Raw genomic sequence first — 21,987 nt, forward strand, 5'->3', positions numbered from 1 at the left:
TTGGACAAAGGAGGGAAGGAGGGATGGAGGGAGGCAGGGGGCGAGCTGTCCTTGGGCTGTGGGACAGAACACAGTGGCGGCTTTATTCAGCGTCTCGGCTCTGTCGTTAGGGAACGATGACACACTCCTCTCCAGGCCCACAATAATCTTTAACAGTGTGATTTCTAAAATAACACCGGTGTTTTCCTTAAGGCACGTGGGGAGAGAAGGCCCTGCCATTCATGCTGAGCTCAGTGAAGATTTGTTTTTCTTGTCTCCCCCCCCCCCAAATGTTAACATTGGATAGCAGAAAACAGGGTAAGGGGGTAGGAAAACGAAAGGATGTACAAGACTTTGAACACCGAGAGAAGAACACAGGGGGTGTGAGGAAGCATGGCGCTGAAGCCGGAGCACATTTGGCGCAAACGTCACCAGATACTAAAAGCCCTTGACCTCACTTATTCACCCTGACAGTGGCAGCTCCAGTGCCCCCCCCCCCCCCCTCGCGCCACACATTGCTGTTGTTAACAGTGTTATCACAGGGCTTCCCCGGGCAAGATAAAGACTGTGGCCGCTGATGGGCCTTAAGTGAACGAGGGACCGGCTGCAGACACGTAGACAGTCAGTCAACCTGCCTCTGGTTAATGACGCTGGAGAGATAGAAGCTGAAACAACATTTTGTGGGGAACTGTGTGTGTGCTTAACGGCCGGCTGGGAAAGGGGAAGGCAAGAGAAATGGGACAGTGACACTTATTTGGGTTTTGGGAGCCAGACAGGAATCTCTCGTTCTCTCTCCCTATCAGGGTCGAGGGAGGGAGCTTGGCCGCTTGCTAGTGGTCATTGCACAATATGATAGCTTTACAGCTTTCATGTGGCAAGAGAAAGACGGACGATCTGGTGAGCTGATTCTGACAGATGACCAAGACAAAACAACCTAGGGTTGGGAATCCAATGGATTATTTACAACGTCTTGTCTCACCAAATAGCATCTCTCTCCTCTCACCCACAGTCTAGATTCAGCATATCTTGTTTCACAGTATTTTCAATTCAATAGATACAAGGGGGATATGCATGTTGTCAAGCTGTCCTATAGGCTTATTGTTTCTGGAGCATTCAATGACTTCCATGTGCATTTCATTACTCGTCTCCTGCCTCCTCCCTCTGTCTCTTTCCGCCGAGTGTACACAGTGTACAGAAGGTCGGGCCAAGGCTAACATGTATCTATAATGTGTTCGTCTCAGGCAGCCCCCTGAGGAGTGGAGCGCTGCTCTGGCCCCTTGGCACAGTGGACAATGTGGGTGTTGTGTGGAGGAGCTGGATGGCTGTACACTCACAGACGAGTCAATCTGGGGCCACTACAGAACCGCTGCCTGTCCTGCTGCTCTAGTGCCTCAATAAGACCCCTCTTCACAGACTTTTTTTTTTTCCTTTTTGTAAGTGCTCCCTTATTTGTATTGCTTTAATTTTTTGTATTGCTTTTCTTCCAGTGCCCATGCTGGATTAGATCTGTTCTCACCATTCACACTCGGTACAGCATGCTTACTGGCATGCGCTTGTACGTCTGTATAACTACGTGTGTACCTAGACGAGACTTCTCCTTTTCACAGCGCTGACACCCAGAGGATTGAGACATCAGGCGGCTGCTCGCTGTGGTAAATTAGCCTTCATCTCAGGGGCTAATTGGAAATCTGAATGTTTTTCAGTAGAAGGGAAGCGCTGTGAAGGAATGTGGTCCGCCCAGAAGCGGAAAATGCGATTACAGAATATTTCTATTCATAATATCTGATATGAATTTACTCTGATCATTGCTATGTTGAGGGAAAGACCAAAACATATTTTGTGAGTAGATACTGGAATATAGTGTGCAGTTTATCAGGAACCCTTTGTGGCGATATATTCCAATCCTGAATTTTTTAATAAGCAAACACTCAAGCTCCAAATTAGAGGCAAATATATTTCCCTGCATAATGACCCAACCGCTAAAAAAAGAAAGTAATTACAGTGCCTCGACCGACATAATTCAGAATAAAATATGAAAAAAAGGCCGCTAACACTAATTGACTAATTCATCACAGGGTCGTGTTGGTAAATGTTCTCCCCTGCTTGAGTAGTTTCAGGAAAATGAAAATATTTGCATAAAGTTAAGGTTTTGAGACACACCAGTAAAGAGTGCAAAAGTGAGACCAAACATTGTTAAACAATGTAGCATACTTCTTTTTTAACCCTTCATTAGGCTTTTTACCTAAGAATTAAATAAAAATAGCATACATTGCAAAGAAAAAGATTATTGCAAGGAAATCCAAAGAAACGGCCCTTTGCGATCTTTCTGATTTTCCTGGCAAGCATCGCCTTGAAAGTATCTTGAAAAGTCAAAGCGGTGTGTCTTTGTTCCTTATAAGCAGACAGTGCTGTGAATGTGGCCGGAGGCTGGCCCGTGCACAGCTATGGGCGGTACTCCCCGTTGTTGGGGGTGAGCTTGAGGTGCTGGGAAAAAGGGGTGTTCATTCACACTAAATGAAGCCTTGTGAGTAACCGTGGAGAGAGTGTTTCTTAACTGATGAGAGACAACTTCCCAGATCTTCTTTGCCACATGGAGACACCCACAATGCTAAAGACCCACTGCCATCTTTAAAGCTAACACATAAAGCCACTGAAAAGCTTAGTTTTAGCCTGAGCCGTGAAAACACATCTAAACACTGTGAATTGAGTTTTGTCTCATTCTTCTTAATTGGCAGCAGCAGGTTTCTGCCTCTTTTTCTTCTCCGTTCAATATGAATAAATACGACAAGCTCCTGATCCCGGCTTTTCAGCCTATGACTGTTTATTTATCTATTTCAACTACACCCAAGGGAACAAAAGGCATGCCGAATGGCCACTGACAGCCATGTCGAATATCTCTTTCTGCCAAATCTGGCTGTTTTCTCTCACTGCTGTCACTTGATGTCTTTATGCAAGGCTGAGAGTTCACCACTATGAAAAGGGTGGGGGCCAGCTGAGTGAGTGACCCGCACAGGAGGGGAGTATTAAAAGTGAAAAAGAAGAGCGAGAGCCAGGAATGGTTAAACCACAAGGCGGGAGAAAAGGAGAAGGGGGAGAAGGGGGAGAGGGGGCACCCCTGCCGGGTCCCAGGCATCTCGGCTGGCAGTCCCCATCTTGGCTTCAGACGGCTTTTGTCAAAGGAGGAAAGAGAGGGTCTCTTCTTCACTTGGGCACGGGACAATAGACTTTTTGTCAGTCTGGGAGGGGGTGTCAATGGGGGGGGAGTACGGAGAGATGCTGAAAGAGGAATAAAGCCGAGGACCCATCTTCACAAGGGGTGGGGTGGTGGGCAGCTCTTTGGGACCGGGCAGATGTTGAAACGAGGATGATTTATTAGCCTTGGTGTCCTTGGTGGCACTTGGCCGCTATCCCAGATTCTGGAGTGAGAGCAATAGTGACTGAGAATAAGAGACAAGGGGGCAAGAGGGGGAGGGCAGCTATGTATCAGAGACATCTTAATACCTTCTATGGGCATCGGGGCGCTCCTTGCTCTCTGACCGCCATGGCTTTTTTTTTTTGCCCGATTCTCTCAAAGAAAAATAACTTGGTTGGGAGTCGTCTGCATCACTGAGCCGGCCCTTGTCACCCAGCATTACGCGAGCCCTCCAACACAACCGACCCCCAACAGAGCCAAACATGAACAGTGTGTGTGTGCGCTGCCCTCGCTGCAGCGCCGCCACCCCTCCACTCGCTTGCTTATATAAAACAACAAATTACCAAATTAACATTCCTAGCAGCCCCTACTCTCTCTTCACAGTTCCGGGCAGAGACACCCTCAAACTTGCCACATAACAAGTGTAAAAAAAAGAAATCCTTCAATGGGTGCATGTGGCTCTGTGTGTATGTTTGTGTGTGTGGTCTGTGGGATCTCCGTTTGTTGCCTCTGTTGCTGAAAAGGTAAAACCTTTTCACAAATGAGCTTAAAAGAATGTGTCCGTGTGTCACAGTCCAAGATCCCCAAGCACAGCAGCACGCTGTAATTGGGAGGTGTCACGTGTTGTAAATCACAGCGCGTCATCCTCTCATGCCACCTATGAAGAAACCACAATCCTAGTTCTGTGTGCGTCTGTTAAAAGTTACGCCACCTTGGGTGAGAAGAAATGGAAGGCATTCCATAGTGCTGATCCATTTTTTCATAATTATGAGCGGCCCTTTCCATCCCCAATCTCCCTTCACTCATGTCCAAAGAAGTTCCCTTGATCTTTCTCTCACGGCTTCCTGTAGTCCTTGCTATGGTCCTTTACTCTCCTTTCCTTTCTCCTCCAACATTTAATGTTGCAACCCGTTTGTCCACCCAATTTCCCAGCCCTCTGCTGACAAACTGTCAGAGGGGTACTTAAAGCAGGAAAGGAAAGTTTGGACAGCTTTCATAAAGGCTACACGGGGAGAAGATTGATTGGCAAAGTAATTTACTGCCCACTGTCCGTTCTGAACTCCTCCTTCTCCCAGTCTGTCTATCCATTCGTCTCCTACTCCGATACTAATCCATACCTGCCCCCTGGACAGTGCGTATGTCCGTGCGTCTCTTTGACAAGGTCTAAAGGTCCGCATAAAATGTTGAGCAGTTGAGAGTCTGTATCCACTGGCGCGGATAAAAAATAGGGATTTGCCTTTGGGTGGACGCGGAGATTTGCTAGAAGGCTGGGACAGTGTGTGTTTGTGTTGCATGTGTGCATTTGCTAATTGGGTAGACAATAGGTATATGACTTTGGAAGTCTTGGGTAGGGTGGGGTGGGGGGGGGGGGGGGGAGTAGGGGTTGGAGGAAAAGGCAAGAGAAAGAAATGAAAAGGTTGCCCGGGTCAGGTTTCCATCACTGTGGCCGTCTTCTGTCCTCTTACTGTCAACCTAATGGCGACTGACCACTCAGCGGACTTCACTTCAGCCTTTCTGCGGCTTTGCTGCCTCACAAACGGCCACCCCCCCCCCCCCCCACCCTTTCTACAGGGCCCCCGGAGACTGTTGTTCCGTTCATTAGTACAACAAATACATACAGATGCTCAGGGAAGGAGGACGCATGGAGAGAAAGGATTTGCTGATTTGGAGACAATCCGCGTCTTTGTAAACAAACAGTCATGCAAGAAGTGGTCTATTTATTCAATGTAAACGGGGATAGTTAAGAGTTTAAACAGGGTATTAGTGATAGGATGGGCTGCGATTTGCTTTACTTATTTTCAGGTTAATAGCGGAAATACCGGATGGAAAGAAGAGGCATGCGGCATGTGCCGATGGACACCCAAAAGTAAATGTTACCTGACGAGTGGCCATGACACATCCAGGAATGATTAAGGGGCTGATTTCAGGTGAGCACGTGTTTTACATGTGTTTGTGAATGTCATATGAAAATGTCTCCTTATGAGTCCTTATGGTTAACGTCTGCATCACCTCCCCATAATCAGGTGTAGTTTCATCTCAGCGAAGCCCTGCCTCTGACGTCTGCATCAGCGGAGTCCATCAAAATTCCAACCAGCAACTAATAGGGGCCATGAAACCTCAATGAGCCCGGTTTGCCATGGCATGATGGAATGATTTCCTTCCCATGGAGACACTTTTTGATAGGGAGAGAGGCTGCCGACGTAAACCAGAGGTTAATGACGAACATGGGACAATGACCGTGTGTGTGGGGAGTGGTGATGAATGGAGAGAGGCAGGGAAGATGGGTCCGGGGGGCACAAAGACTGGCATACATGTCCCTCCACCCCCCATGACTGCTCCATCCAAACTTTTTTTTACTCCTCAATGGCCCGTTTTCTCTTGTGTGTCCCATGAATTATGTAAGTGACTATGGAATCCCTTTCTCCCCCTGGCCCGAGGAAGGCAGGAAGAGGGAGAAAAGAAGATAGAAGTGAGAGAAACGCCTACTCCTCATGTTTTTTTTCTTCTTTTTTCCCCTCTTCCTTACGCCGCCTCTGAACAACCTTTCATGTTGGCAGCGTGGGCCTGGCTTTCGGATCTGCGGCCATGTGAAAAGATGGTGGTGGCCGCTGAGTTGGAGGAAGGGGGGGGGGGGAGTGTCGGGGCACAATGACATATACGAGGAACCAAGGAGGCAGGCAGAAAGAGAATGCCGGCCTTGTTGTTGGACGGCTTGACATTGATTAATGAGAGAGAGAAAGACACAGAGAGAGAAAATAAGAAGAGAGGGGTGGCATAGGCCAGACGGGGGGAGTTGGACTCTCGCAGAGGGGGGAGACTCCGGAAGAGCCCTGGGCTGCACCGCTGATCAGCGAGAGTGTGGCTTCAGTGTAACACCGCAAATAAATGTGCATTTGTGTGTGTCTGGTGATACCATGACTATTTGGCCCGAGGGGTTGTCTGTCTTTTCACATACACAAAAAGGCATATAGGCGCACGCACACAATTCAACACAGGTCACATCAATCCTCATCCATCAAAGTGCTCCGAAAAGACTGAAGGCGGTGGCGGCATCGTCATCATCACCATCCTCCTCATTAGGAAGTGCTTTGTTGTCATTTGGTCACACACATGGAAGCTGCAAACTGCAGTGGCCCGAACTCCACAGAGAACAGACCCTGTTGCTGTCATTTTTATGCTCCATATGCATTTAACTTGCTGACACATGCTACCCTTTCATATAACTTTGACGGAAGACAATTCAAAATAAGACAATAAGCCTTTGGGCATTGAGAAGACGCCATGATATAAAACAAATCATTGTTTTGCCTCATGCAAACTGTAAGAAAAAAACAGACAAAACCTGAAAACTTTCAACTGAATACAGGGGATGTTTAATACCAGAGGTGTGGACTCGAGTCATGTGACTTGGACTCGAGTCAGACTCGAGTCATGAATTTGATGACTTGAGACTCGACTCGACAAAACGTACAAAGACTTGCAACTCGACTTGGACTTGAACACCGATGACTCGTGACTTGACTTGGACTCGAGCCCTTTGACTCGAGAAGACTTGCTACTTCCCATGAAAACTGGGGGAAACATTTTCACACCACCGCGCCGCTCTGTTTATCTGCATCTGTCAAAAAAATGTGCGCCACCTGTATGCAGAGAGCGCGCGCTGCCTGCACGACATCCAATCACTGCAGTCCATTTGACCTTATCAACGAGACAGCTCGTTCATGGTTACAAAAATCGGGATTTTTGAACCCGGATTCATGGAAATCCTCGCCAACATTATGTCAACGTCCGTTTTAAAGTAGTGTAATGAGCTGTGTTAAAGTTATTAGTTAATCAGTTATGCAGATGTTGCATGTGTTCACGTTATGCTTTGTTACCAGCTGTAGTTACGCGAGACAACCCGAGTTTTGGGGGGCCGTGTATGCGGAAGTGTTTGTTCGGCGTGGTGACGGCCAACAGTGACCGAAGTTGAGTTGTTTTATATAAATAAATGCAGCGGAGTTGCAAGCCAGTCATCGCCTCCTTATTTACGCTGCAGCATTGGGGTGAGCGTTACAGTACTATAACACAGTCACAGTCCATCCACCATTACCCTTCCCTTCGTAGTCTAGGTCTGTGAGGCAGAGCACCATCACCCAGGGTTCCCCGTCCCCACTATAATAAGATCACTTGAATTGACTCGAAAATAAAATGGTTCGACTTGTGACTCGACTTGAGACTTGTTAGTTGTGACTTTTGACTCGACTTGAGACTTGTTAGTTGTGACTTGTGACTCGACTTGGGACTTGCTTCGTCTTTGACTCGACTTGACTCGGGACTCGAGGGCAATGACTTGAGACTTGCTTGTGACTTGCATAACAGTGACTTGTTCCCACCTCTGTTTAATACTAGAAAAGGGTTGGAGTATCATCATAAAATCTACCTTCGTAAAACTACCATACTTTTAGTGCTTTACTATCGTAACTCTGATCACCATCTTTCCCATCTTCTCCATCCCTTCCAGAGTTAAAACCTATCCATTTGCTGTTCATGCTGACGGGGCACCGTTGAACTTTTCGTCACAAAGAGCTACTCCAGGCCGCCTCCGTCTCCAGCCAAGAGGGATTTCAAAGCCTCTCCTGGATGTCCCAGGATCCTTTGTCTCCACTCTCATATATAGGTAAGCACAGTGTGCACCCTCCTCCTCACCACCAGCCTCTTCAAAACTCTGCACAATAGCCAGATTTCCTCCCAATTTGCTAGTAGAGAATAGGAGGCTCAGGAACTCCTTTCAGTAGCTTTGAATGGTGGGCCTAATTCAGACTCAATCTTTGGGTTTGCCAGGCCTCACCCCAACCTTAGCTGGCCTTATTCTGGAGCTCCTGACTTTGGCTAATGCTCGGCCAATCCCGCTGTTCAAGGACTTAGCCTTGTGCACGTTTGGGCCTCTTTGAGAAAACACAGAGGATTGTGATTTTATACCTTTGTGTGTGCCAACTGATATTTTAATACACAAATACACACATTCGCATCTGCCAGCGAGGGACAGGTATTGGGACATTTTCCCATCACAGCCTCACTTCCCTTAGCTCAAAGTGAAACTATACATATAGTCTATGTGTGTTTTTGAAGTCACTGTGACCATTTGTTCTACTTGACCTCTCTGCACTCGTCTCTGGCCCAATTATGCAAGCGCACACATCCACTTTGCATATTTGCAATTCTTGTTCTCCTGACACTCTCGAGGTCAGTTCTAATCAACCACCCTTCGGTTGCACGCACTCTCTAAATACACACATACGCACACTGTTCCCACCAGAGTTCCTTAAAGACGCCCACCTTCCACGTCCAAGAACTGCCATTAAAACAATCAGGAGATTTCCCAGCTAGGTCAAGAGCAATGTGCTCACATGGGGATTCTGATTTGTATTATGCAAAGGGGGGAGAGGAAAAGAGAGAAGAAAAAATAGAAAATAGGGTGATGATAAAGAAGAAAACAAGTTAACCTTTTACAGTCACACTGAAGCGAATTCTTGAAAAAGAAAATAGAGAGGAGAAGTGAAAGCGATAAAGGTGAGCAGGTGACTTCTGATGAGACAAAAGGGACAGAAACAGGGAGGAATTTAAAAGATTAGCCTTAAGTCCAAAATCCTGACCTTCAGACCTCATGAAGCATTAGAAAATATGGTGTGGACTGAAATGGTGGGACCACACGCAGAGTGTGTGTCTGTGTGTGTGTGTGTGTGAATATGTGTCTGTGAGATCGGCTTTCCCTGTGGTCCATTCAGTGTCTAGTGGCTCAGGATACTGAGACCAGAGGAGCGAGAATTATCTTGAAATACGACTGTATCCGGAGTGTGTGTGTGTGTGTGTGTGTGTTTGTGTGCAAAAGAGACAGTGCGAGAGAGAGTCAGTAAGTGAATAGACAAACATGGTAACTGTAGAGCTGATATAGTGGAGATGAGGGAAATGGGACTGGCAGAATAAGTGTGCCTGTTTTGTGTGATTACATGCGTATACGTGCTTCCTTGTGCCAATGTGTGCTCGTGTAAGTTCAAAAATCAAAATCAATTCAAGTGCAAAAAGTATCTAATTTGCCTCAATGTTGAGATAACGATCTATAAGATTTGAGCCTACACCACAATTCAATGGAGGTCTCATTTTAAGAGACAATGACTTACTTTTAATGTACATTCTAATTCAACTACTATTCAGAATAAAAAATAACCTGAATTTGACAATAATTCCTGATGTAAAAACCATATTCTATTTAGATAAGAGCTTTCCGATTGGACATGGTTTTAGCAGAAGAAAAATGATTGGAGTTGGAAGATTTTGGGGATATTTGCTGAGACCACACCAACCGTCAGGAAGAAGATTGTAGGAATGACAGAGAAAGGCTGTTTTCGCATGGCTCGGTGAATCGGAGTATGTGCGCGGTTGTAAAGCAACAACAATAGAATTCATTTGAATCTTGTTTGATCCAGAACGCCTCTGCCCCCGATAATGATGGAAGTGTAGCTGCCTAGTGAAAAATATAGGCTGATAATTGCCCCGTTGTCCACATAATTCATTATACATGTGTCCCTTTGTGTGTATAGCTGAGTGTCCTCTGGACACGTCCACCCTGCGGTGAACATAATCATGGCCCTGTCGTCCCCAGGTTAAAGGCTCACTGCTGGGTCTTCTGGCACTAATGCAGTGCCAAACTATAGGGGTAGAAAGAACTCCATTCCCCGTTGAAAGCCACCAGCAGGCTATGATGTGGGCCTACCTGTAGTGGCCTAAATGAGTCACTTAATGATAGCCGTGCTGCAGGGAAGGAGTACTCAGACAAAGAAATGCTGATTGGATACTGATTTAGTGCGAGGGTCAGAAGAATGCGAGTCAGTATATCATATCCGTTCTGTCACTTTCCTCACTTCAGGAATAGCAGGGGTCCAAGCTTTGAGTGATTATTATTAGAGATCACATACTTTACATACTTTTTGTCACTTTTTTCACATTAATATATCGTAAAGCCGGCTGTGAAACGTGAGGTGCTTTTGATCACCTACACAGCCTGTCTTGGATTAGACTAAAGGTATAAAGGCATTTACTGTGCATACCAAAAACTCCACAAAGTTCTTTCACAATGAACTTTGATCATTGAATTCAAAATAACTCCTTGATTTTTGAAAGGCTGAAATCACCACCTGTCAGGCATTTTTCTTAATATGATCCATTGCCACAATTATTTATTTTTTATCAATAAACTACATAATATTGGTTAATCTTTCTAGAACAACTTGACAGGCTTTGTGAGTTCTGAGCTTTTATGACATCATTGTTTAACAGTGTTTCTTAACCGTTGCTTGATATCTACTGGTTGTTTTGTCTTATTGATTCTATATCGATTAGTGTTTTTTTAAGTGAAACTACCTGTGGGTCATTGAAAGAACACTGGAGCTGTGTTCATCTATTTATCGTGCAGACCAGGAAGAAGGCGAACAACATCCGGGAGGAAAGGACTCAACTCCTGCGTTCCCCTGGGTCTGTGAGCAAGGTCAAGTGCACAGCAAATAGGTTCACAGCCTCCTTGGAGTCTGGGGCCATATGGTGGTTAAGCAGCATGATTAATGAGAAATCTGGGCTGGTATTGGGGTTAAATGACTGTTAGTCACCCCTTGCATATGGCATTTCTTGTCCTTTGCACTTTTAGTGATGACAGCGTAAGTTACTAAACAGATACGTGTGCGATTGTATTCATGCGTAATTTGCTTTTACAACTGTATTTGTCAACGTAACACAAGCTCATTTTCCCCTAGCTGCATCCCTCCTCACACCTGTTGTCCCATTGTCACCATAAGCCAATATCCCCCTGGAAATCAATAAGGAACAGTTCAAATGAAATCGCTGAAAATGAGAATCTTGATTCATTTTGTTGTTGATTATCCACTCTGAGAGCGGTGGGAAGAGAAGGTGAGTGTGCCCCATCGGCGGAGATGAGAAGAGGGTAAGTGAGTCATGTGGAGGAAGCCAGAGGGTGAGCGGTGATCTGTAAGACGATACCCTGCTACCTTCCCTGACCCCCCCTGTCGGGCCACTCTGTTACCTGGACAAGATGGGAGGTATTAAGTGGCCGACTGTCCCGCTAGGTTGAGTTGCTGATCCGTTAGCCAGAGAGGAAAGCTAACCCCTACTCCCATCTTAACTTCAGTGGGAGCGTTTGTTTTGATTTTTGCCCTCTCTTTCTCACAGACAAACCTGAGAGGCCCAATTTATGTGGGATAGAGTGAGGGGAAATAGGGCGCCTTGCCACTTGAACACTAGAACTTTAAGCCGGCAACGGTTCGTAGACTCTCTGCCAATGTCTTTCCTGACTCTAGTGCAATGCTGACATACACGGGACAACGCACAGAGTTTTGGGACGCATTTATGACAAATTAATAAATGCTATACCATAATTTTGTGATATTTCAGTAGAAATTGGAATTGGTGACTGAATATTTAGCTTTTTATGTGTTTGATCTAAAACAAAAAGAAAGAGGGAATCACTTCTAGTATTGTTTTGTTTTTCCTTTCTAACTAAAGGACATCTCTTGGTCTCGTGCTAGGAGTCAACAATGTGTGCTGATGCCCACCCACATCTTCAGGCAGAGCAACACGGGGACTGCCGAGAGAACAGGAGGAACAATTTGCTCATTCTCAACCGAGACATGGGGGCTTTGGATGAAGGGAAAAAAAAAGACACCCAATATCCAAAATCCCTCTCTCAGGGCCATCATGTGAAGAATTCCCCCTCCTCTCCTCCTCCTGTGCCCTCCCTCCCTCCCTCTTTTCCTCTTCTCTTCTTTTCTTTTTTAATCAAGCCGTCTGGGGTTGTCAGGTCTTTTGAGACGAGGACTCCCAGCCATGTGAAAAGTTAATCCCTTGTGGGCCTTCTTCTCCGTGGCGCTCATCTCCCTGGGAACACTGGTGGTGGCTTGCAGGCAGGTGGTGTTGGGCAGGGGGGGGGGGGAGGGAGGGATGGAGGGATGAAGGGAGGGATGAACACAGGGCCACCCTGACCATCAGATAGAGTTGTGCAGTTTTTTTTTTTTTTTTTTCCCCCAATCTTCCATCACTGACTCTGAAGCTCACACCTGAATTACGGGCCTGGTATGCAACAGTCCCGGCCCACACACACACACACACACACACACACACACCACTCTAGACTAACAACACTTTCCTCCCCTCTTCCCCGCCATGCTGCCTGCCTCCCTCCACCCACTCTGTCTCAATCCCCAACTCCAAGACCTTTTGATGAGGCTCCCTGCCTGACCGACATACGGCCGGGACAGAGAGCGGGGAGGATTTGCGGCGTGGAGAGCTGGTCGAGTGGCTTCTGAAGGATGACAGTGGCTCACAATGGAGAGGGTACTCCTGTTGCATTGTGCCCCTAACCTCCCCAGCACAGGATCCAACCCCCACCTCATCCACTCCGCAGCCACTTGGCATCAACCATTCCTCTCTTGCCGTTTCACTGTGTGTCAAAGCAACAATCTCGACAGACCCCTCTCGGGCCCTCTGCCAGGGAATGAGGGACATGATAGATGGAACAATGGAGGTAGGATGAGGGCTTCAACGGTGCTTCTGCAGGGATTCTCTGAATGAGCCGTTGCAGGGGAATCAACAACAAGCACGACGAACTCAGACACAGACATGTCGCCTCGTCTATGTGACGGAAATATTTCTGGTTGAACATTGAAAGCAGGAAGGTCAGAGATTGTAGCTCACAAAAGCCTTCTCTCGCAGTCTGGAGGAGAGGGGGAAAAAAAGCATACTTGAAAGCTTTGCTCGCAGTGCACTTTTTCCTCCTTGGCCTTCCTCTCACAGTAAAGTGCCATTGGAAATATAGACAGGCTCAGTCAGCCATCTTAATCCCTCTCCCCTGTCCATCTCACGCTCACTCAATCTGCCCTGACCCCACACACACTCTCACTCGGTCGCCCTCCCCCCCTCCCCCCTCCCACTCAGTGTGCCTCAAGCCCTAAGAAAAGAGCTCGAAGCAGAGAGAATCTCTGTTGGAAGGGTGTACCGAGCGAAAACCGGGAGTTTGTAAAGGTCAGCGCTGACTTTGTTCAATCTGAGGGTTTATCTCAGAAACAGCGGGGCCGGACAATGGGGCCGCTCGCCGTGCAACAGAAACCCAAGCTGTGGCAGCTAAATTACTGCGCTGATAAGGCCGAATTAGCAGCACTGGGACCCCGCAGGCCAAGAAAATGCGAGGAGGAAGCAAAAAGGAAAGGTGGAGTGGAGGAATAGTGGGGAAGGGCACATAAGATTGAGAAAGGAGGTTGAACAAAAAAAATCAATGAATCACAAAAGAAAAGAATTGAGGCTACAATCTGGGTATAATTTTCGAGCACATGCCCTTTGTTTTGTCATGAAGGCACATAATGTCTGAGTCACTCGACAGCGCATTGGCATGTAAAAAAAAAAAGATCAAAGTGTGCTATCAGCAGGCATTGTAATATCGTTGTGCGAGTGTGCAGACTCTGTCTGGCGTTCTCAGAAGAGCCTGTGGTGATCCATCTCGGTAATACGTGGGCGAGAGGGTGAGGCCGGGGATAAAGGGAAAATAGGATGTGGAAAGCGGTGGAAGGACACAGTGATGGTGACGTGTGTCACACATCCCCTACGCCACAGGAGACGAAGAAGAGCTGGAAAGAAGTTATGTTTTAACAGCTTGAAGGGTGCCATTCTTTAAGTGCTGGTGTGTTCTCAAACTTTCATATTTTCCCTCTAACGTACTAACGTCTGCTTCTCTCTCCCGTCCTGAATAAACAACACCGGCCACACAAAATTAAAAGCACCTCGAACTTCATAAAGTGGTATTGTGAGGTCTTGGCCAGCAGAGGGGAGCAGGCTTTGTCACCAGAAACACACTCAGTAATACAACAGATTGGCCCATTCATTATAATGGGAATTATGAACAGAACATACCAAGTGCTATAGAAACATACAGACGGATAAAAACAAGATAACGGTACGATTTAATTTAGATAAACATTGGGTGATCTAATAGGTAATACTAATATCAGCAAGTAAAGCACGATACGATATTGCCTTTGTCCTCCTCTCTTCACTTCAGAATCACGCGGCTCAGGCCTAAGGGTCTCAGAGTCGTTTTTTCTAAGCTTCTGTGGCACTGGGTAGCATACTGGGTACCGCTCCATACCAGCGGAACAAACCATCTGCTCCCCTCCCCTCCAGAAAGAGTAACAAGTAGCAGGATCCTTACGGACAGAACGACTGAGAGAATTGCAGTGCATTAATCTGATATTAAAGATGTGCGTAACTCACATTAGTTCATTTCTTCCATTTGTACTATTTGTTGTTGATGATTGATCAGTCAGTTACATGTGTGACACTGAAAAGTATATTGTTTGTTTAACATTTGACTTCCCAGTAAATAAGTTACAATGCATGTTTCTGTGCCTCAGCAATTTAACATTAAAGTGCACCGTCAATGCAAATAGTGTGCAGAATAATGCAAAAAAGGCATTTGTGAGGCAAATCCCATGAATGAAATGTCTGGGAAACATCTGCTTTAACTATTGTTCCTCAAACATGACACAAGGAATGGTGCTTAATTGAGATATTACTGGTGAGATCCGGTTTTACTTGACAGATTTAGAACTATGTGAAGAGCAGGCTGGTGCCCAAGATGAAAACCACGTGGAAATGCGGATGGAGGTGTGGATGAGGGGGCGCGCACGCACGCACACACACACACACACGCACACACACATAGAGGCGTTGTAGAGTATAGACCTCTACAAATCTTAACTCCGTCAAAACCTCCTCGTTGTCTCTTGCCGGCAATCCAATGACAAACTGGTGGAATAAATGAGCGAAATTCACCCGAGCGACTCCGGAGGCTCTCCAAAGTAAAGACGTCCCGGCGTGTTCGACACTTCAACAATTCAACACTGTTTGGAGATCTGATGTCGTCATCGTGCTTAGCTTCTCACTCTACGCTGTTATTCTAAATGAGCGAGTGGAAGAAAGAATAACATGGGGGAATGTCTTTTTCCTGCCTGTGTCGCTTTATGTTTGTGTGGACGTATGCGCTAATGTGCAGTTTATTTGGCTGTGCGTGTTCTTTTTTTTTAATTGATCGGGTGCTTTAAAAACAATATAAAAATAGAGACAGAAAAACAGAAATTGTATTAACTTTTATAATTTTATATGACTGGTAAATGTGTGTCCCGCCTTCCCTCCTACAGCCAAACGTGTGCTTATGGCATTAGACTCTTTGTGTTCTGAGGCAGTTTGACCCCAACACCAAATGTTCATCCTTATACCTAATGAAAAGTAATTAAAACGGCACAGCCAGCCCTCCAGTTTTCTTCATGGGCTTATTGCTTTTGAGGTCTTAAGCACAAGAACTGTAAGAAAACTAAGTATTCGTATAGCCGAGGCTTTTAGGCGGCGTTGTGTATCTGATTATGGAAAATGGAAATCACAACAGCCACGGGAACCTGATTAATAGGTCACCACCTCCTGCTTGAGTCCCAGAAATGTTAAGCAGCACAAGGGATTGAGATTTAAAGGGACACAGAGAGAGAAAGTGACTAAAAATGTAACAGTCCAACATATTTAACAGACTAACAGGGGGGGCTCAGACATCAGAAAACAATACATATAACATCAGAAATATGAAATAGATCATACAGAATATGAAAACGCTGAAATAAGATGAACCTTGTTTTTCACACCTAATTTATAACTATCAGACAAGCAGCAGGAGCTCGGAAGGCAGAAAAGGTTATGTCCACATAATAGCCTAAATCTAATCACCAAAATAAACAGCATTTGACAAATGTCATCATCCTCTGCTGTGACAAAAAGCAGCGTCATTGTGCTTCTGCCCCGAGGCCCTACTGACTATTCATCAGGGACACGCCGAACGATGTGGTTTCTCAAGATACACGGTGAAAGAGACGGGGGCGGGGACGGGGGGGTTACCTGCGCTTCACCACAGAGAACTGATGGGCCAATGTGAGAGGTTTTAAATTAATGCTTAAAGCACGTCTGCTAAGAGAAACCTGCTGCAATAAATGATAGCATTGTGGTGAGGCGTTTGAGGGAGGGAGTGGGGGGGGGGGGGGGGGGGGCAAACAAGAGGCTCCATTGAGGATGCTCGGTCGGAGTGGCTGAGGCCTGAAACCAATGACCGAGTAATAACAGTCCAAATCCCAGAGACAATATTTGTTGAGTTTCACTCTCTTCAAAAGATGGATGACTTTCCCCCAATGCACTGCCTCGGGAGCCTTTCACCTGAGCCCCGCAGATTCATTTATTGACTAATTAACAGATGTTGGTAACGAGTTATGAACAAATGATAAGGTATCAGGCTTCTAATCAAACCTGGCATTTAATTTGCTGCACTGCTTCCTCGTTATCAACTAACATGTTCATTGAAGATAATTGACAACGGTTTTCACCGGGACACAGGAGGCCTGTCTTTAACAGCTTCTTATAGAAGCCTAGCCCTGCTGTGGGGTTTCCAGGGGCAACGACGACCATATGTTTGATATTAGATGGAATCTGTTCCACTGGAGTGCTCCGAAAGCTGGGAAAATTGGATTAAATTGGCTAATGGCATGTTTAAAACCTACATGAAATGAATGGGAATGGAAGATATTACAGCGCCCGGGCCTGGAGACTTGTGGTGTTACGCTCTCTCTTTGTGTTTTTGCTCCGTGTGTAAACTTGAGGTTTCTGTCAAAGTCAAAATATGATGACAAAAAACCGCACACTGTTGGTCAATACTGTCATTAGAAACCACAGGATTGATATTCCTTTCATTACAATGGGACACACATGTGCCCAAGTAACTGCTTACTTTGACACATGTATAACGTATACTGTGAATGTAGTTGTGAATAAATGTGTTCACAATTTTCACCATATAAGGATGTAAAAAGTTTTCCTCACAGCACCGGTGTGAAATCAGAATAGTCGTGTGGCACTAAATATTGTAGCATTATGCCTACTTTCTCTGACCTTTGAGTTACATTTGAAGCAGAAGAACATTACTGTCCCTGCAAAAACACTGGAAAGCACACGAGTTGAATCATGCAGGGAACAACTCCATCACCCGTCACCTTGCTCGCTCTCCCTTCTTCCCACCATCCATTTGATCGCTGTGACTACTGTCTCCGGGAAGTTTTGGCCCTATCAGTTTGGTACCAGTCACCGTAAGGGCCGAGCATCAAGATAAAAAAACACCTCTCTGAAAAGGGCAAACAGATCAGACAAGTTCCAAGCTGCACCTTGAATGCCCTATTGGGATATCTTGCAGCATAGGAACTTGGCCATCCGCCCGCCTCAGCCAAAACACAAAAGGCGAGCAAACACTTCAGAGTAGGCGAGAGGTGGGACAGGACAGATAAGTGTCAGGGTGCGCCAGGACTTCTTCTCCCTCCAGTTGTGAACGAAGGCCGCTAGCTAAGCTCGGCGATTAGGTCGAGTACAAAAGGAGCGCAACGGAAAAAAAGCGAGCTGTCAAGCGGGAGATTTAGCGCCTGGCCGGGTGAGGGAGATTCATGATGCCATGGCCGGATGGGTGTCTGTCACGTAGGACCTTGGCCACATGAGAGTGCCCGCCAGACGTCTTAGCCTATCGCTAAGTCAATAGCAGGGTAAACAGAAGAGCTAGCATACTTTTTGCCTCTTTCCACACATCACTGGGTGAAAGACACTGATATGGAAAATCACCCCATGAAAAGTAAACAGAAAAAGAATGACGGAGAGAGAAAAAAGAAGTTTGCCCGGTAACAAAGTCATCCCAAGGTCCACTGCTACAAAGGAACAACGTGGACTCAGTGATCCATGTTTTCCTGCGTGTGAAAGCGTTCCTGTTGACCTTGTCAAAAGTTACATCAATGCACAGCACTAAAATCTAAATGCACTATACATCCCTTTTTTTATCCCCCTTACCCTGTTTGAGAATATACCATGCACAGAGGTAGCATATATATAAAGGGACAATGGCGCGACACAACAATTGATAATCACCGTTAAGAAGCCAGTCAATTGTCTGAAACGGACCAGTGAACCAGTGACTCTGTCTTCACACAGTTGGTGAGGTGGTGTGGCAACACCTGACGTCCATAGACTTCTAAGCCAGAACTGTGAGACGGCAAACACGGTCACGCTGGAGAACAAAAAGATAGCGAGCAAAGACAAAGCTAGCAGGTGTTGGAGGAGTGTCCAAAGGCAATGACTCAGAGGTGCCAAGACGCACCCAGTGGTCACAGGGTAAGGAGACGAAAGAGTAAACATCATTAATATCGCGTCCGGAGGGCTTGGTCTGACTGTTTGTTGGCTTGGTGAATGCTCTGAATAAGGGAACTGAGAGACGAGATTTTATCTTGTGCTGACTCGAAGGACTCAAAGTCAAAGTGGTTAACTGTGGGAAGGATTCAATGTGACAGAAGAGAACCAAGCTACAACTTTGCAGTTGATTGCTATTCGCTCCCAACACATCCACAGATGCGCTGCCCTCTTTCCGGCCATCTGAACACCCGGGGGAATTAGATCAGTCAGTCCATTCAACGCCAGTCAGTCCACGGAGCACAATACCTCCAGCCATTGTATGGTGACATGTCTCTATCAATAGGCGAGTCAGGCCAATCTACCGGCCAGATAATAACAGCAGTCAGTCTGAGAGCAGATCTCCACACTGGACCCGCTGAGGGCCGTGCCTCACTCGGCTCAGGCCTTCCTATCCTGAGGCTAAGTTTGGCAGCCCTAGACGCACACAGACACACACGCGCGCACACACACACACACACGGTAAACCTGGGGCTGTGGCGTTCTATCATGTTGTGCTAAAGGGGGAGCATAATGGTTTTTAAATGGATGACTCAGTGCTGGCGCAGAGAGGGAGTTCTGAGACAGAAGAGAATGGCGGTGGCCTGCAGCAAAGCAGCTCTTAGATTGAGCTGTCCGTCTTGCTGAAATGAGTCTGAGTTAACACCTCTTGCAGTCCAAGCGCCCCGGGACAGACAATAGTTTGGCTTCCTGTGCCTTCCTCTTTCTTCTTTCTCCCAGTGCCACTCTTTCACTCTCTCTTTCTATAACCCTCGCCGTTTCTCTCCAGCGAACAGATATCCAGAAAGCAAAGTCTGCTGCGGGGTTGTTACAGGGGCTTCCCAGCGTTGGTAGACCGCGGTGCTTGCAAAGCCAACATAATAAGTTATTGCCAGACTAAGTAAAAAAAAAAAAAATCCACAAAAATGCAGTCAATGTAGTTAAACTGTTTTGGATTTGAGTGTAGTACTGCAGATGGCGTATATCATTTCCACAACATTTTGTGTTTTTAAGGATTACAGGGATTTATTTAAAAACTGGCCTGTAACCTCGGATTTTAATGGTATTCAATCAACTTCATGAAATACGACTGTTTTACGTTCAGGAGCATTTTGGGGAAGACAGGGCTTTCACCCCACGAGCATTATAGTAGGCTACAATTTATAAAGTGGAAGCATTGTTACTCAGGTTACTGTTTTGCACACTTAATCCGGTTTTGCCTTCAAACCAGGTTGAGATAAAATGTTGGTTGGATGTGATTACATTTACACCAGAGATTTCAGTTGACTGCACTTATTATCCATCATAACACACACACCCCCGTATTGGCATGGAGCCGTGTGTAGTTCACGGAGCATGAGACTCCTTCAGTGTTTCTGAGCTGTTCGATGCATCCCAAATAATCCTTGCTTTTCTCCGTTTTCTTTCAACATCTTTCTTCACTCAGTATTACTTGTGTCTGTCTATTTGTCTAAGAGCAGAGGCAGTAGATGAGTAGAGGGGTAGATGGTGAAAGGGGGTGTACGGTTCTCCTCGGGGAGTCGGTTGATGGCTATCAACAGAGTGACTGTTATGACTATCTGTGATAAGAGTCTGCGAGAGGAGAGACCCCCAAAGTCTTGCAGCCCCAAACCAGACAGGATATTTTAAGAGAAAAACTCCAGCCTTACCCAGAATCAGCTCTTTGTTACCCATTCAAGAGGAGGAAGGAGAAAAAGACGCATCAATTGTTCCCTCTTTGACGTGTTTGGAGGAAAAGGCTACCGATTTTACCTTTAGGGTAAACAAAACTGACCCCAGGCTAACAGAAATATGCTAATTGGTCTGACACCAATTGCTCGGAAACTCATTTCATAAATGTCAAAAGACCAAAAGCGTGTCAAAAACCTGAGGTAGAATCAAGACGGTGTTGCTGTACGTACTGTAGTGTACCTTACCAGATGGTTTGTTAAACTGCAAACTCTGTCAAAAATCTGTTGAAACAATATGCTGAATTCCTTTTCAGGGAGGCGTGTGTTCGCCAGGACATTTCGTTGAGCACATGCATCTCTTTAGAGCTGAAGGTGGCCTTTTTCCCCCACAAGGCCGAGAGCTAAAGCTTAGCTGATGAATATGCATTAGCTGGAGCGTCTGGGGAAAAAAGAGGAAGGAGGAGGAAAACGGAGAGAAAACACTAGAGCTACGGGGAGAGTGTAGCTTTTGGAGAGGTGCCCCTTTGCACCCCGAACGGCTAGACATAATATGAAGTTTAAAAAGGAAAATGTTCAGCCCGGCACACTGCCAGATAGCGTGTGACTATGTGGTCTAATCGCTTGCATGCTTCTACAACTGTTGTGAAGGAACCACGGTGAAAAGAGACATTAAGGCCTTTGTGGAAACCACCAGGAGTTCTTCACACTCAAGCCAATAAGGGGTTTCCTCAAAACCCAGACGGATTCATCACTATGCTTTTTTAGTTTTTAAGAAATAATTTACTTTCAATAAATGTATTAAATATATTCCGTTTTTTTCCCTGAAGACGAACTAAAAGAATTGCCCCATACTTTTATTGTGTATCTCCTGTGTATCAACCGTAAAGGTCAATTTGATTATAAACGTATACTCTCCAGTATCTTCAAAGACAATTTTGTTTTGCCTGTTTAACCTACAGATTACGAAAATAATAGGATTTTAAGAAATCCGAATTCATGGCTTTCTTTGACTTGCATTAATTTTACCTTCACAGTCCAACACATTTATTTGGTTCACCGTGCTAAAAATCAATTGAAAATGTTTGCTTACAATGCCTCAAATTTCTGTGATTTTCAAAATGCTGCCAGAACTTATAAAAAGAAACTGATTGCATGACTGTTGGTCTGAAAATGTATGAACTTGTACAAGTGTGCATCAGCGGGAGGTTTCAAGCTCATCATGCCCTTCCCTAAAATAGTGCTCCAATGATTTACTTGTCAAAGTCTCCATTCGTTGTTACAAAAATGTAACATTAGACTACGTGAAGGACCGACCCCCTAAGAGTCACTCTAACGAGTCAAGGAGTCGGTGAAATGAAAAACAGGCCGCTATATTTCGTCCGTGATTAGGCACATGAGAAAGGGAGACAGAGATCGGGAGTTTCTTTTTTTTCCTTTTTAATGAGCTTACTGAAGCAACTTCAATATCCTCTAATGTCATGTCGAAATGAAAATTAATAGTTCAATATGCAGCCACCGCATTGGGCCATGCTTCTTCCTTTTCCATATCGGGTGGCGTGACCAAATGAGTGCGCT

At 45.8% G+C, this 21,987-nt stretch overlaps 1 protein-coding gene across 8 annotated transcripts in view; it reads right to left on the reverse strand.

Annotated features, from left to right (window-relative positions):
* prdm16 (PR domain containing 16) overlaps positions 1-21,987 on the reverse strand; it is a 153,921-nt gene that overhangs the window by 81,835 nt on the left and 50,099 nt on the right. The window lies entirely within an intron of this gene.

Source organism: Pungitius pungitius, chromosome 1, assembly GCF_949316345.1.
Source record: "Pungitius pungitius chromosome 1, fPunPun2.1, whole genome shotgun sequence".
Taxonomy (NCBI): domain Eukaryota; kingdom Metazoa; phylum Chordata; class Actinopteri; order Perciformes; family Gasterosteidae; genus Pungitius; species Pungitius pungitius.